General features: G+C 46.0%; 1 long non-coding RNA gene across 1 annotated transcript; it reads right to left on the reverse strand.

The window, feature by feature from the left end:
- Nucleotides 1-2,307: 2,307 nt before the first annotated feature.
- Nucleotides 2,308-14,465, reverse strand: LOC120974692 (uncharacterized). Its single transcript, XR_012203333.1, has 3 exons — nucleotides 14,180-14,465; nucleotides 9,357-13,109; nucleotides 2,308-5,077 (listed from the first exon to the last, which is right to left on the reverse strand). It is a non-coding gene; the product is annotated as an uncharacterized lncRNA (long non-coding RNA).
- Between the last annotated feature and the right edge of the window lie 228 nt (nucleotides 14,466-14,693).

The following is a 14,693-nucleotide window of genomic DNA, read 5'->3' on the forward strand; positions in this document are numbered from 1 at the left end:
ATCACCCCCGGTGGATTCCACTCAATGTAATCATCAAGGTGAACGTAAGAGGGACCACCCTCGAGGTTCACACTTGAGGTGTTGCGCGATAGAGCTGTATCGGGAATGGTGAAAGAGGAACCACCCTCGATGACCATGACCGAATAGCTACACTACAGAATTATCATCAGGAGTGCGTTATGAGGGATCACCCTCGACAGTCGGTAGTAGCTCTGCAGAGTAGAGCAAACAAAGGGGCGTGATGTGATGTAGGTGTCGGGCTCTAGTCGTCGATCACGTTGATCGAGTCATCGATGATGAAGCAGGGGCAACAAGGACAAGGTGGGGGTCACTGATGGATCTCTAACCAACCTATGCTAAGCAGTTTAGGATAAGCAGGTAAGGTACAACAGCAGGTACAAAAGCAGGCTATGCATCAGAATAGGAGTAATCAATAACAGTAGCAAAATCTAATGCAAGCATGAGAGAATGGAATGGGCGATATCGGGATGATTAAAGGGGGTGCTTCCCTGGAAGCTCCGCTGAAAGGGAAGAAGGGTCGTCGTCGACGTAGTCGATCACAGGGGCATCAGCAGTGGTCCCGGGGTCTATCGGAGAGAAGAGGGGGGAAGAAACAGTAAATACAGAGAAAACAAGTGCATGACAGGACAATGGGCAGAGCTAGACGTGTTCTAACGCGGTGCTACACGTTACCGGCGAAGGGGGATAAAATCCGGAAAGTTTTCCCGGAGATAGGCATTTTCGGACAGACGAACATGAGGGGAAAAGGTTGCATGTTTGCTATGCTAGGGATGAGTGGCGGACGAACGGACCGCGTATTCGGATTCGTCTCGTCGTTCTGAGCAACTTTCATGTATAAAACTTTTTCATCCGAGTTACGAATTATTTTCTATGATTTTCAAAGATTTAAACAATATTCTGTACTTGTTATTAATTCGAAATTAAATAACTAAAATGCTATGTGCACCCAGATCTGTGTACATAGAGGTGTACCTGAGGGTGACATGTGGGCCAGGGGGGCCTATTTGACCAGTCAACGTTTGACTGGTCAACAGGGGGTGGGGCCCTCCTGTCATACACACATTTATCTAACTACTGATTAATTTAACTAATCTAGTTCATTAGTTTAATTAAGATTAATTAATTAAGTTAATTAATCATTTAACTAATTAATTAATTGTTTTTATTAATATATATTTTTTAACATTTCTTTTTTTTAATAAACAGAGGCATGGGGCCCTAACGTCATTGGCCCAGGGGGCCAAAACGGGCTGCGGTGTAGCGGGGCTGCGGGCGGGGTTGCCTGTCAGGGTGGAACCCGGGCGACGACGCGTCGGGTGCCGGACGCCGGAGCGCACGGCCGCGGGGGTGGGGAGCAGCGGGCGGCGCCGAGCGCAGGGCAACACGCGCGTGGCAGACGAGCGGGGCGGGGTTGTGCGGACGCGGCAAGGAAGCAAGGCGGGGCGGCGCGCAGCGGCCAGGGGAGGCGTGCGTGGTGGCGACGGCTAGCGCGGGGGCGCGAGGCGACGGAGCAGCGGTCAGCGGCGTGTGCGGGGTAGGTGCATGGTGCGGTCGGCGGCCTACGACGACCGTGTCTGGCGCCGAGAACGGTGGCCTGGGGCGACGCGGGAGAGGAGGCCGGAGGCGGGCGGCTAGCACGGGAAGCGCCGACGGCGAGGGCCAGCCGCGGCTACAGGCGCGAGCGGCAGCCGGTGGCAGCCAGCGGCAGCGCCGGCGACAGCAGCAGCAAGCAGCATCAGGTGGTCGCGGGCGTGCGGCGCCTGCGGTGCAGCACGCGCGGGCGCACGAGAGCGAGGCACGGCGGACGGCGTACTATGACGGAACAGAGAGGAAAGGGGGAGACGAGCGCGGGGGAAGGGGGTGGGCTCACCGTGAAGGCACAAGGAGGCCCGTCGAGAGGTTAGGAGCTGTAGTGGCGAGGGATTCGTCGAAGGAGCGCCGACGACGGGGAGGAAGAAGCAGTCGATCCGCGGGAAACGAAGGCGTTGAGGTCAACCCCGTGGTCGTAGATGACATAGCGGAGGTAGACGGGGCTCGTGGGCTCAGGGCCGGGTGGCCGTGGGCGCGTGGACGGCGTAGGCCATGGCGACGACGGCGTCGGGCTCGACCAGATCAAGAGCAGGGAGCGAGGAGAAGGGTGAACACGAGTGGGAGGGGGGAAAGATCCTGGGAGCTGACGAGGCCGAGAGGTGGGGGGGCTCGGCCTTATCCCTCTGGTGGCGGCGGCGAGGGGGTCGGACGGGGACAGCTCGGGCGCGTGCCTCGGTCGCTCGCACAATGGGGAGGAGGAGGCGACCGGTGGGGAAGGCTAGTAGGAGGGGGTGGGCCGGCCTGGTTGGGACATGCAGTTGGGTGGGCTAAGGCCCAGGCAGAGGGGGGTCTCTTTTCTATTTATCTTTTTCATTTACCTTTTCTTTTATAGTTTTCTATCTTGTAACTAATTCAGATAGCAAAAGACTTTTATGTAATATGAAACTTTGTCCATAAATCACATTGTAGCTTTAGGCATTGCCACAAAAGTTTGGGGAGGGATTTAAAATAGTTTGAAATTTGTTTAATAATTAAAAAGCATTTAATAATTGTTTTCAACCACTTTTATATTCACAAAAGGGCATTTAAATACTTTCCAAAAGTGTTGCCTCACCACCTAAATTAGTTATGGAATATTTGTCACACTATGAACATTTTATTTTAGACATTTTAATACTTTTGAGTTTGACTTGATTTTGAATTTTGAATAAAGGGCGGGTTTGAAACATCGCGAGTTTAATAACAGTAATCATGATGACGTGGCATCATTAGTATAGGATTACTGTAGCTTAATTATCCGGGCGTTACAATTCTCCTCCACTACAATAAATCTCGTCCCGAGATTTTAGGAGGTAGAAGAAATAACGCTGGGTATTCATCACAAAGATGATCCTCGCGTTCCCAAGTGGTTTCATCTTCAGAAGGATTTCACCACTGAACTTTTAGAATTTTGAAAGCCCTCTGATGGTGCGACGTGCAGCTTGAACGAGAACGCGGGTCGGATGCTCTCGGTAAGTGAGATCATCTTGCATGGGTTGAGCTTTATAAGCCATGTGGTTGTTGCAATAAGACTTGTGACACAAGGCATCGTCCATGACAATTAGCATTGCCAGGGGTATAAGAAATACCGTACTCATAGTCTGTAATTGTTTCCATACATCACTGCTGACAGAGATCCAGATCTAGCTGAGTAAACAGATACTTCAGACTTTGATGATCATATGAAGATCTCACAACGATTACCAAGTAGGAAATGTCGCCACAACTTCAGTGCAAATTTAACTGCAGCAAGTTCAAGGTCATGGACTGGGTAGTTCTGCTGAAAAGACACCTTGGAATTCACAAACGACTGTAGCGTTTTTAATTCACACAAGAGCAGAAGCGTTTACGTGTTCAAGGAATTACTCTGTGCTTCGGCATTACGAACAAGATGAGCATGGTAGCTTACAATCTCATTTGATGGGTGTAGTAGATGGACAGTCTTAGTGGTGCAAAAGATAGAAGCGGTATGTGTTTTCAACCACTCCATTCCCAGAATGAGGTCGATATTGGACGACTTCGAAACAATGGGGGAAAGATGGAATTCCAACCCTTCAAATTCAACTGGGACGTTGTGACTAACCATGGTTGTTCGACATTGGCCCATGGAATGCAGCTTGGAATTTCGGCCAAGTGATGACGATTCAAACTGGTAAGGAACAATTGTGGCTGTTCTACCATTGAGCAGCGGAACCTTTCGGGTAATAAGCCGTGAAGGTGACATAGTTGGTCGGGGCTACATCAGCAGACTCCAACTCGAAAGTGATGTCACGGAGCTAGTCATCAGCATCAAGGGGCTGAGTTGAGCTGCGGTAGATGACAGGGTTGAGACGTGCAAAGTTTTGCAGGGTTACTGGGTTGGTTGCTGATTCATATTGGGGCGCAAAAACTGAGCCATGACTCCTACCATGAACTGGCGATTCAACATCAAACTGTTGTATCATTCCGGCCATGTATTCGGGCGGTCACGACCAGCGGGTCTAACCATCCTGCTTAAATGCAATAGGGGGTAGTTTAGCAAAGGGATGGAGCTAGTGCATGGAGTCATTCATGAGGTAAACTGAACAGTGAGCAAGGGCACAGTATGTACAAGGCAGTAGTCATTGAAGACATACCGATACATATACGGAGCCAATTACAAGTTGTTTGTATGAGTTCCGACAGGAGAAACATCCTAGACATACCAGGCGGCATGCATGCACGCGATGGAGGGATACAATAGCGAGACATAGAAAAGGCTACATTAACGTCGGGGAAAACCACTAGAGTGAGGGATTTGCAAGTGACAACACAGGGTGCCCTAGATAAGAGGATCCTGAGGTCAGTGAACATTGTGAAGCAGATCTTGGCCCTCAATTCGAGAAAGGCGCCATACAAATCTCCGGATGGATGTGATCACGAGAACCTAATGTTGTAGTTAGAAAAATCATTTAACCCGAGTAGAAGAGAGATAGGAGTCCCAGAGTATAGGCGAGGAGTAAAAGATTCTAATACCACCCAATGGCGACGTGGGCCCGTAAGCCACACAGCCATGTTAGTAAATCAGTTTTTTAAAGACTAAACTCAACTTCGGCCAAGGAGTTGGAAAGGGGGATCATACAGGCAGTCGGCTCTGATACCAACTTGTGACGCCCCCAATTCGACCGTACACTAATCATACACGCAAATGTGTATGATCAAGATCAGGGACTCACGGGAAGATATCACAACACAACTCTAGACACAAATAGAAATAATACAAGCTTAATATAACAAGCCAGGGACCTCGAGGGCTCGAATACAAGCTCGATACACAAGAGTCAGCGGAAGCAACAATATTTGAGTACAGCATAAGTTAAACAAGGATGCCTTAACAAGGCTAGCACAAACATCAACGATCGAAGAGGCAAGGCCTCCTGCCTGGGACCTCCTAACTACTCCTGGTCGTCGGCGGTCTCCACGTAGTAGCATCCATCGGCGGTGGCATCTGGCTCCTGGGATCCACCATCTGGTTGCAACAACCAGAAGGAAGAAAGAAGCGGGGAAAAGGGGAGCAAAGCAATCGTGAGTACTCATCCAAAGTACTCACAAGCATCAGATCTATACTAAGTATGCATTGGTATCAAATGGAAGGGCTGTATCAATGGACTGAACTGCAGAATGCCAGAATAGAGGGGAAGGCCTAGCCTATCGAAGACTAGCATCTTCAAGCAGCTCCAAGCATCTTGCAGCATGTGGAAGAGTAAAGAATAGCAGTTTATATTTAACAAGCATGTTGTAGCATCAACGCCCAGAGATCCTTCCTCGACTCCCTACGAGAAAGCAATCTCGGAGCCACATAACCATCTCATGTCTCAAGTATCCATTTCTAGTTATATAAGATCCGGATACAAGTCTGAACGTCCTTTACCATGGACACGGTATTCGAATATATATCTTCCCTGCAGGGGTGCACCACGTTACCCAACACATTCGATCACTCTGGCCGGACACACCTTTCTGGGGTCAATGCCCGGCCTCGGAAGATCAACACGTCGCAACCCTACCTAGGCTCAGTAGAGAGGTCCCCGATGGTCTACATTCTAAGCACTCCGGGGTCTGGGCCCATCGCCCGTTGCACTCCGGGTCGTTGTGTGCAGGGTGGATACCAGCACCACCCGTGTAGTGGATGGCACAATCCGACCGTGCCACAATGCTGAACTGGACATCCGACAAAGCTTCGGCTGATACCACGACGTCGAGGCCCATATCTATTCTCGCGTGGTGGTTAGTGCGTAAAGGCCAAAGGCCAACTCAGAACAAATACCCAAACCTGTTAGTGCATTGGGGGCTCGCGGAGACGAGCAGAGACTCACGATAATGTGACCCCGTCGCCCCGTCTCATGGACTTACGGCAAGGGCCCAGACTGCCCGGCCGTGCCATGTAGAAAACTCACGGGTGCTCAACGGGCCCGCCCGACACATCAACTCGCGGGTACCCCTCAGGGCCGACCCGACTTCAACAAAGGTCTCAAGTAAAGTCCGGGTAACCGTGTGTCCAAACATCAAGGGGAAAACCCGAGGAATCACCCCCGGTGGATTCCACTCAATGTAATCATCAAGGTGAACGTAAGAGGGACCACCCTCGAGGTTCACACTTGAGGTGTTGCACGATAGAGCCGTATCGGGAATGGTGAAAGAGGAACCACCCTCGATGACCACGACCGAATAGCTACAGTACAGAATTATCATTAGGAGTGCGTTATGAGGGATCACCCTCGGCACTTGATAGTAGCTCTGCAGAGTCGAGCAACAAAAGGGGCGTGATGTGATGTGAGGTGTCAGGCTCTGGTCGTCGATCACGTTGATCGAGTCGTCGATGATGAAGCAGGGGCAACAAGGACAAGGTGGGGGTCACTGATGGATCTCTAACCAACCTATACTAAGTAGTTTAGGATAAGCAGGTAAGGTACAACAGCAGGTACAAAAGCAGGCTATGCATCAGAATAGGAGCAATCAATAACAGTAGCAAAATCTAATGCAAGCATGAGAGAATGGAATGGGCGATATCGGGATGATCAAAGGGGGGGCTTGCCTGGAAGCTCCGCTGAAAGGGAAGAAGGGTCGTCGTCGACGTAGTCGATCACAGGGGCATCAGCAGCGTTCTCGGGGTCTACCGGACAGAAGAGGGGGGAAGAAATAGTAAATACAGAGCAAACAAATGCATAACAGGACAACGGGCAGAGCTAGACGTGTTCTAATGCGGTGCTACACGTTACCGGCGAAGGGGGATAACATCCGGAAAGTTTTCCCGGAGTTAGGCATTTTCGGACAGACGAACATGAGGGGAAAAGGTTGCATGTTTGCTATGCTAGGGATGAGTGGCGGACGAACGGACCGCGTATTCGGATTCGTCTCGTCGTTCTGAGCAACTTTCATGTATAAAACTTTTTCATCCGAGTTACGGATTATTTTCTATGATTTTCAAAGATTTAAACAATATTCTGTACTTGTTATTAATTCGAAATTAAATAACTAAAATGCTATGTGCACTCAGATCTGTGTACACAGAGGTGTACCTGAGGGTGACATGTGGGCCAGGGGGGCCTATTTGACCAGTCAACGTTTGACTGGTCAACAGGGGGTGGGGCCCTCCTGTCATACACACATTTATCTAACTACTGATTAATTTAACTAATCTAGTTCATTAGTTTAATTAAGAATAATTAATTAAGTTAATTAATCATTTAACTAATTAATTAATTGTTTTTATTAATATATACTTTTTAACATTTCTTTTTTTAATAAACAGGGGCGTGGGGCCCTAACATCATTGGCCCAGGGGGCCAAAACGGGTTGCGGTGTAGCGGGGCTGCGGGCGGGGTTGCTAGTCGGGGTGGAACCCAGGGACGGCACGTCGGGTGCCGGACGCCGGAGCGCACGGCCGCGGGGGTGGGGAGCAGCGGGCGGCGCCGTGCGCAGGGCAGCACGCGCATGGCAGACGAGCGGGGCGGGGTTGTGCGGACGCGGCAAGGAAGCAAGGCGGGGCGGCGCGCAGCGGCCAGGGGAGGCGCGCGTGGTGGCGACGGCGAGCGCGGGGGCGCGAGGCGACGGAGCAGCGGTCAGCGGCGTGTGCGGGGTAGGTGCAGGGTGCGGTCGGCGGCCTACGACGACCGGGTCGGGTGCCAAGAACGATGGCCGGGGCCAACGCGGGAGAGGAGGCTGGAGGCGGGCGACTAGCACGGGAAGCGCCGACGGCGAGGGCCAGCCGCGGCTACAGGCGCGAGCGGCAGCCGGTGGCAGCCAGCGGCTGCGCCGACGACAGCAGCAGCAAGCAGCATCAGGTGGTCGTGGGCGTGCGGCGGCTGCGGTGCAGCACGCGCGGGCGCAGCGAGGCACGGCGGACGATGTACTACGACAGAACAGAGAAGAGAGGGGGAGACGAGCGCGGGGGGCTCATCATGAAGGCACAAGGAGGCCCGTCGAAGGAGCGCCGACAACGGGGAGGAAGAGGCAGTCGATCCGCGGGAAACGAAGGCGTTGAGGTCAACCCCGTGGTCGTAGACGACGTAGCGGAGGTAGACGGGGCTCGTGGGCTCAGGGCGGGGTGGTCGTGGGCGCGTGGACGGCGTAGGCCATGGCGACGACGGCGTCGGGCTCGACCAGATCGAGAGCAGGGAGCAAGGAGAGGGGCGAACACGAGTGGGAGGGGGGGAAAGATCCTGGGAGCTGACGAGGCCGAGAGGGGGGGCTCGGCCTTATCCCTCTGACGGCGCCGGCGAGGGGGTCGGACGGGGACAGCTCGGGCGCGTGCCTCGGTCGCTCGCACAATGGGGAGGAGAAGGCGACCGGTGGGGAAGGCTAGTAGGAGGGGGTGGGCCGGCCTGGTTGGGCCATGCAGTTGGGTGGGCTAAGGCCCAGGCAGGGGGGGTCTCTTTTCTGTTTCTCTTTTTCATTTACCTTTTCTTTTATAGTTTTCTATCTTGTAACTAATTCAGATAGCAAAAGACTTTTATGTAATATGAAACTTTGTCCATAAATCACATTGCAGCTTTAGGCATTGCCACAAAAGTTTGGGGAGGGATTTAAAATAGTTTGAAATTTGTTTAATAATTAAAAATCATTTAATAATTGTTTTCAACCACTTTTATATTCACAAAAGGGCATTTAAATACTTTCCAAAAGTGTTGCCTCACCACCTAAATTAGTTATGGAATATTGGTCACACTATGAACATTTTATTTTAGACATTTGAAAACTTCTGAGTTTGACTTGATTTTGAATTTTGAATAAAGGGCGGGTTTGAAACATCACGAGTTTAATAACAGTAATCATTATGACGTGGCATCATTAGTATAGGATTACTGTAGCTTAATTATCCGGGCGTTACAAATATTACCACCTTTATATCTCAAAACACTTATCAAGTATCTAACTTCTCATGATATTTAATGAACTCAATATGGAAGATTAATTTCATGATTAAAGCAAATTACCATGCTGTTTAAGACTCTTAAAATAATATAAGTGAAGCATGAGAGTTTAATAATTTCTATAAAATATAACCATCGCCGTGCTCTAAAAGATATAAGTGAAGTACAAGAGCAAAAACTATATAACTCAAAGGATATAAGTGAAGCACATAGAGTATTCTAACAAATTCCGAATCATGTGTGTCTCTCTCAAAAAGGTGTGTACAGCAAGGATGATTGTGGCAAACTAACAAATAAAGACTCAAATCATACAAGACGCTCCAAGCAAAACACATATCATGTGGTGATTAAAAATATAGCTCCAAGTAAATTTACCGATGGATGAGGACGAAGAGGGGATGCCTTACAGGGCATCCCCAAGCTTTGGCTTTTTAGTGTCCTTGGATTACCTTGGGGTGCCATGGGCATCCCCAAGCTTAGGCTCTTGCCACTCGTTGTTCCATACTCCATCAAATCTTTACCCAAAACTTGAAAACTTCACAACACAAAACTTAACAGAAAATCTCGTGAGCTCCGTTAGCGAAAGAAAAAAAACACCACTTCAAGGTACTGTATTGAACTCATTCTTTATTTATATTGGTGTTAAACCTACTGTATTACAACTTCTCTATGGTTTATAAACTATTTTACTAGCCATAGATTCATCAAAATAAGCAAACAACACACGAAAAACAGAATCTGTCAAAAACAGAACAGTCTGTAGTAATCTGTAACTAACGCAAACTTCTGGAACTCTAAAACTTCATCCAAAATAGGAAAACCTAAATAATTTGTTTATTGATCTTCTGCAATTGGAATCAATATTATATCACGTTCTGAGAATTTTTAACAATTGTTTTCGCGAACAGAAAGTTTCTGGAATTTTCAGCAAGATCGAATAACTATCATCCAAGAAGATCCTATAGGTTTAACTTGGCACAAACACTAATTAAAACATAAAAAGAAATCTAACCAGAGGCTAGATCAAAGATTTATTCCTAAATAGAAGCAAAAAGCAAAAAACTAAAAATAAAATTGGGTTGCCTCCCAACAAACGCTTCGTTTAACGCCCCTAGCTAGGCATAAAAACAAGGATAGATCTAGGTATTGCCATCTTTGGTAGGCAATCCATAAGTGGCTCTCATAATAGATTCATATGGCAATTTAATTTTCTTTCTAGGGAAGTGTTCCATGTCTTTCCTTAATGGAAATTGGAACCTAATATTTCCTTCTTTCATATCAATTATTGCACCAATCGTTCTAAGGAAAGGTCTACGAAGAATAATAGGACATGAAGGATTGCAATCTATATCAAGAACAGTAAAATCTACGGGCACATAATTCCTATTTGCAACAGTAAGAAAATCATTAATTCTTCCCATAGGTTTCATGATAGTGGAATCCTCAAGGTGTAAGTTTAAAGAGCAATCGTCAAATTCGCGGAATCCTAGCAAATCACATAAAGTTTTTGGAATCGTGGAAACACTAGCACCCAAATCACACAAAGCATAGCATTCATGATCTTTAATTTTAATTTTAATAGTAGGTTCCCACTCATCATAAAGTTTTCTAGGGATAGAAACTTCCAACTCAAGTTTTTCTTCATAAGATTGCATTAAATTATCAACGATATGTTTAGTAAAAGCTTTATTTTGACTATAAGCATGCGGAGAATTTAGCACAGATTGCAACAAGGAAATACAATCTATCAAAGAGTAATTATCATAATTAAATTCCTTGAAATCCAAAATAGTGGGTTCATTGATATCTAAAGTTTTGACCTCTTCAATCCCACTTTTACAAATTTTAGCATCAAGATCTAAAAACTCTGAATTTTTGGAACGCCTTATAGGTAAAGGTGGCTCATCTCCAGCCCCATCATTATCAAGATTCATATTGCAAAACAAAGATTTAATAGGGGACACATCAATAACTTTTAGATCTTCATTGTTATTCTCATAAAAATTAGAAGAACACGCTTTCACAAAGCAATCTTTCTTAGCACGCATCCTAGCGGTTCTTTCCTTGCACTTATCATAAGAGTTGTTGTAGGAATTATCATAATTATTAGAGAAATTACTAGGATACGGCCTAGGATTAAAGTTTCCTCTATATGCGTTGTTACCAAAATTATTCCTACCAACAAAATTCACATGCATAGATTCATTATTATTCTCAATCAAAGTAGACAAAGGCATATCATTAGGATCAGAAGAAACACTCTTATTACCAAATAATTTCATAAGTTCATCCATCTTTCCACTCAAAAAATTAATTTCTTCTATCGCATGAACCTTTTTACTAGTGGATCTTTCGGTGTGCCATTGAGAATAATTAACCATAATATTATCTAGGAGTTTAGTAGCTTCTCCTAAAGTGATTTCCATAAAAGTGCCTCCCGCGGCCGAATCTAAAAAATTTCTAGAAGCAAAATTCAATCCGGCATAAAAAAATTGTATAATCATCCACAAATTCAAACCATGAGTAGGGCAATTACGTATCATTAATTTCCTTCTCCCAAGATTGTGCAACATGTTCATGATCAAGTTGCTTAAAATTCATAATATCGCTTCTAAGAGAGATGATCTTAGCGGGAGGAAAATACTTAGAGATAAAAGCATATTTGCACTTATTCCAAGAATCAATACTATTTTTAGGCAAAGACGAAAACCAAGCTTTAGCACGATCTCTAAGCGAAAAAAGAAATAGTTTCAATTTAACAATATCATTGTCCACATCTTTCTTCTTTTGCATATCACACAAATCAACGAAGCTATTTAGATGGGTGGCGGCATCTTCACTACGAAGGCCGGCGAATTGATCTTTCATAACAAGATTCAACAAAGCAGCATTAATTTCACAAGATTCAGTATCGGTAAGAGGAGAAATCGAAGTGCTAAGAAAATCATTGTTGTTGGTATTGGAAAAGTCACACGATTTAGTATTATCTTGAGCCATCGTGACAAGCAAGCAATCCAACACACAAGCAAACAAGAAACGAGCGAGAAAGAGGCGAACGGAAAAGAGAGGGCGAATAAAACGGCAAGGGTGAAGTGGAGGAGAGGAAAACGAGAGGCAAATGGCAAATAATGTAATGCGATGGATAAGGGTTTGTGATGGGTACTTGGTATGTTGACTTTTGCGTAGACTCCCCGGCAACGGCGCCAGATATCCTTCTTGCTACCTCTTGAGCACTGCGTTGGTTTTCCCTTGAAGAGGAAAGGGTGATGCAGCAAAGTAGTGTAAGTATTTCCCTCAGTTTTTGAGAACCAACAGTAGGAGGCTACGCTCAAGTCCCTCGCACCTACACAAACAAATAAGAACCTCGCAACCAACGCGATAAAGGGGTTGTCAATCCCTTCACGGTCACTTACGAGAGTGAGATCTGATAGATATGATAAGATAATATTTTTGGTATTTTTATGAGAAAGAGGAATAACGATGCAAGTAAAATAAAAGGCAATGGAAATAGCTAAGTGTTGGAAGATTAATACGATAGAAAATCGACCCGGGGGCCATAGGTTTCACTAGTGGCTTCTCTCAAGTCATTCCAGTGCGTAGCAACGTCCATTTTGCTCCTGATGTGAATACGACACTCAGAAGAAAGCTTTGCTACTTGGACTGGGTCAGTAGGTCTCACTTTCCCTGCTGTAAAATCAATGTGCATCTTCCTCCCTCTATTTCTGTTTGCATACTCCTAAAGCCCATGCCCCATGGTTGGTCTACGTCGATGACCTCTCCTTGATGGTCGTGGATCAGTTGGACCAGTGGAGCATGCTAATGCATGTACATTACAAGCTGGCAGATAAATTAGAAGGTTATAATTTCAAGTGGAAAATAGATGGTGTGAAGCGATGATGTTGCATATACCTTGGCCTTGTAATGTAATCATGTTATCTGATTGTCTGGATGTGCCTATCATGTCTTGAGAACGTTGTACCCCTGAATCAGCGTCAGGCGAGTTGCTATTCTTAGAAGTTAGGTGAGGTGATGTGTTTGTTGGATTTGGTGCAGACTGTTCTTGATGGTTTGTAGCTTCAACTGACTCAATTGTCTCTAGATCTTGTTATTCTTGAGGTAGCAGCTGCACTATTTTTTGGAACAAGTGAGTTAAACAAGGCAGTTAATCAACACAAACTTATGCAATGTCAGCACAGGTTCAATAGGAATGCAGTGAACAGAGATATCAGCATCTAGATTAATTACGAAAAGTGGAGGGACAGAATATATGAATCAATCTTTGAGTCAATTATTTGCGATCCTTATAGTGCACAGTGACATACACATGATACAAGCAAGGCGAAATTAAAGCCAGTGAATCCACATTGTACATATTTTGGAGGGTTGCAGAACAGATCGAAATAAATACATACTTGGAAATATGGAGCATCCAGAATTCAGTTAAACAAGAACAAGTGCAGACTCGGCCTTTATTCAGTTTCGAACAAGTTTAGACTCAGTCTTTATTCAGTATTGAACAAGAACAAGTGCAGACTTAGTATTTATCGAGAATCCAAAATAAAGAACATACACTGTGAACTTCATGTGGTAATATATTGTATCAAGAACAAGTGCAGACTCGACATTTATTCAGTTTGGAACAAGTTTAGACTCGGTCTTTATTCAGTATTGAACAAGAACAAGTGCAGACTTAGTATATATCGAGAATCCAAAATAAAGAACATACACTGTGAACTCCATGTGGTAATAATAGTATATTGTATAAAGAGCAAGTGCAGACTCGGCATTTATTCAGTTTGGAACAAGTTTAGACTCAGTCTTTATTCAATATTGAACAAGAACAAGTGCAGACTTAGTCTTTATTGAGAATTCGATATAAAGAATATACATTGTGAACTCCATATGGTTATATATTCTATCAAGAACAAGTGCAGACATTCAGTTTTGACGATCCTAGGTAAGGACTGCTTATGGGGTAGCAGAACCACAAATAGGGAAGCCACATGGTCATTGAATTCAGAGATGTAAATAAATCTGAATAAAGACCGAGTAAATCTTAGAGAGAAACTGGATTTGCGTTGTATTCAGAGATGTAAATAAATCTCACGACCATGTGTGCTTTTCTCCCCCAAATCCCTTCCATGGTGATCCCTTATGTCTAGAGCTTGCGGGATGAGGAGGGCGGATGAGAAAATTACCGTCAGCCGTCGCCGCTCGGTCTGATCGGTGGGGAAAGAGAGCCGGGTGGGGCGGCCTCCTCCAATCCGCTATAGCTGGTTGATGCAGTGGATCCGAGCTCGGCCGGTCGAGCGGCCTCCTCCAATCTGCGGTCGCCGGTCGCTGCAATCAGGGGAGGGGGCGGATAGAGCGGAGTGCTCGCGGGGATGGTTGTGTAGTGGATCCGAGCTCGGCGGGCGGGCGGCCACCCCCAATCTGCCGGCCTGATCGCCGCAGTCATGGGATAGGAGAGTCGATTAAATCTGACGAAAAAATGTCGGGCGATGGCTTTTAGCGGTGCCTCTTCGCGGGCGAAATAGAAGATAAATTTTGGCTGGGTCTTTGACAGGTGGGGACACTGGGTGAATGCGGGAAAAAAATAGAGAACTGGAAGGAAAATGTATTTTTTACGAGGAGATAGTTTATTTTCAGAATTTAATTTCCACTTAATATTATGTAATCCATTTAATTCGAAATAAGTAGAAAATGATTATT

This window comes from Aegilops tauschii, chromosome 2, assembly GCF_002575655.3.
Source record: "Aegilops tauschii subsp. strangulata cultivar AL8/78 chromosome 2, Aet v6.0, whole genome shotgun sequence".
In the NCBI taxonomy this organism is placed as follows: domain Eukaryota; kingdom Viridiplantae; phylum Streptophyta; class Magnoliopsida; order Poales; family Poaceae; genus Aegilops; species Aegilops tauschii.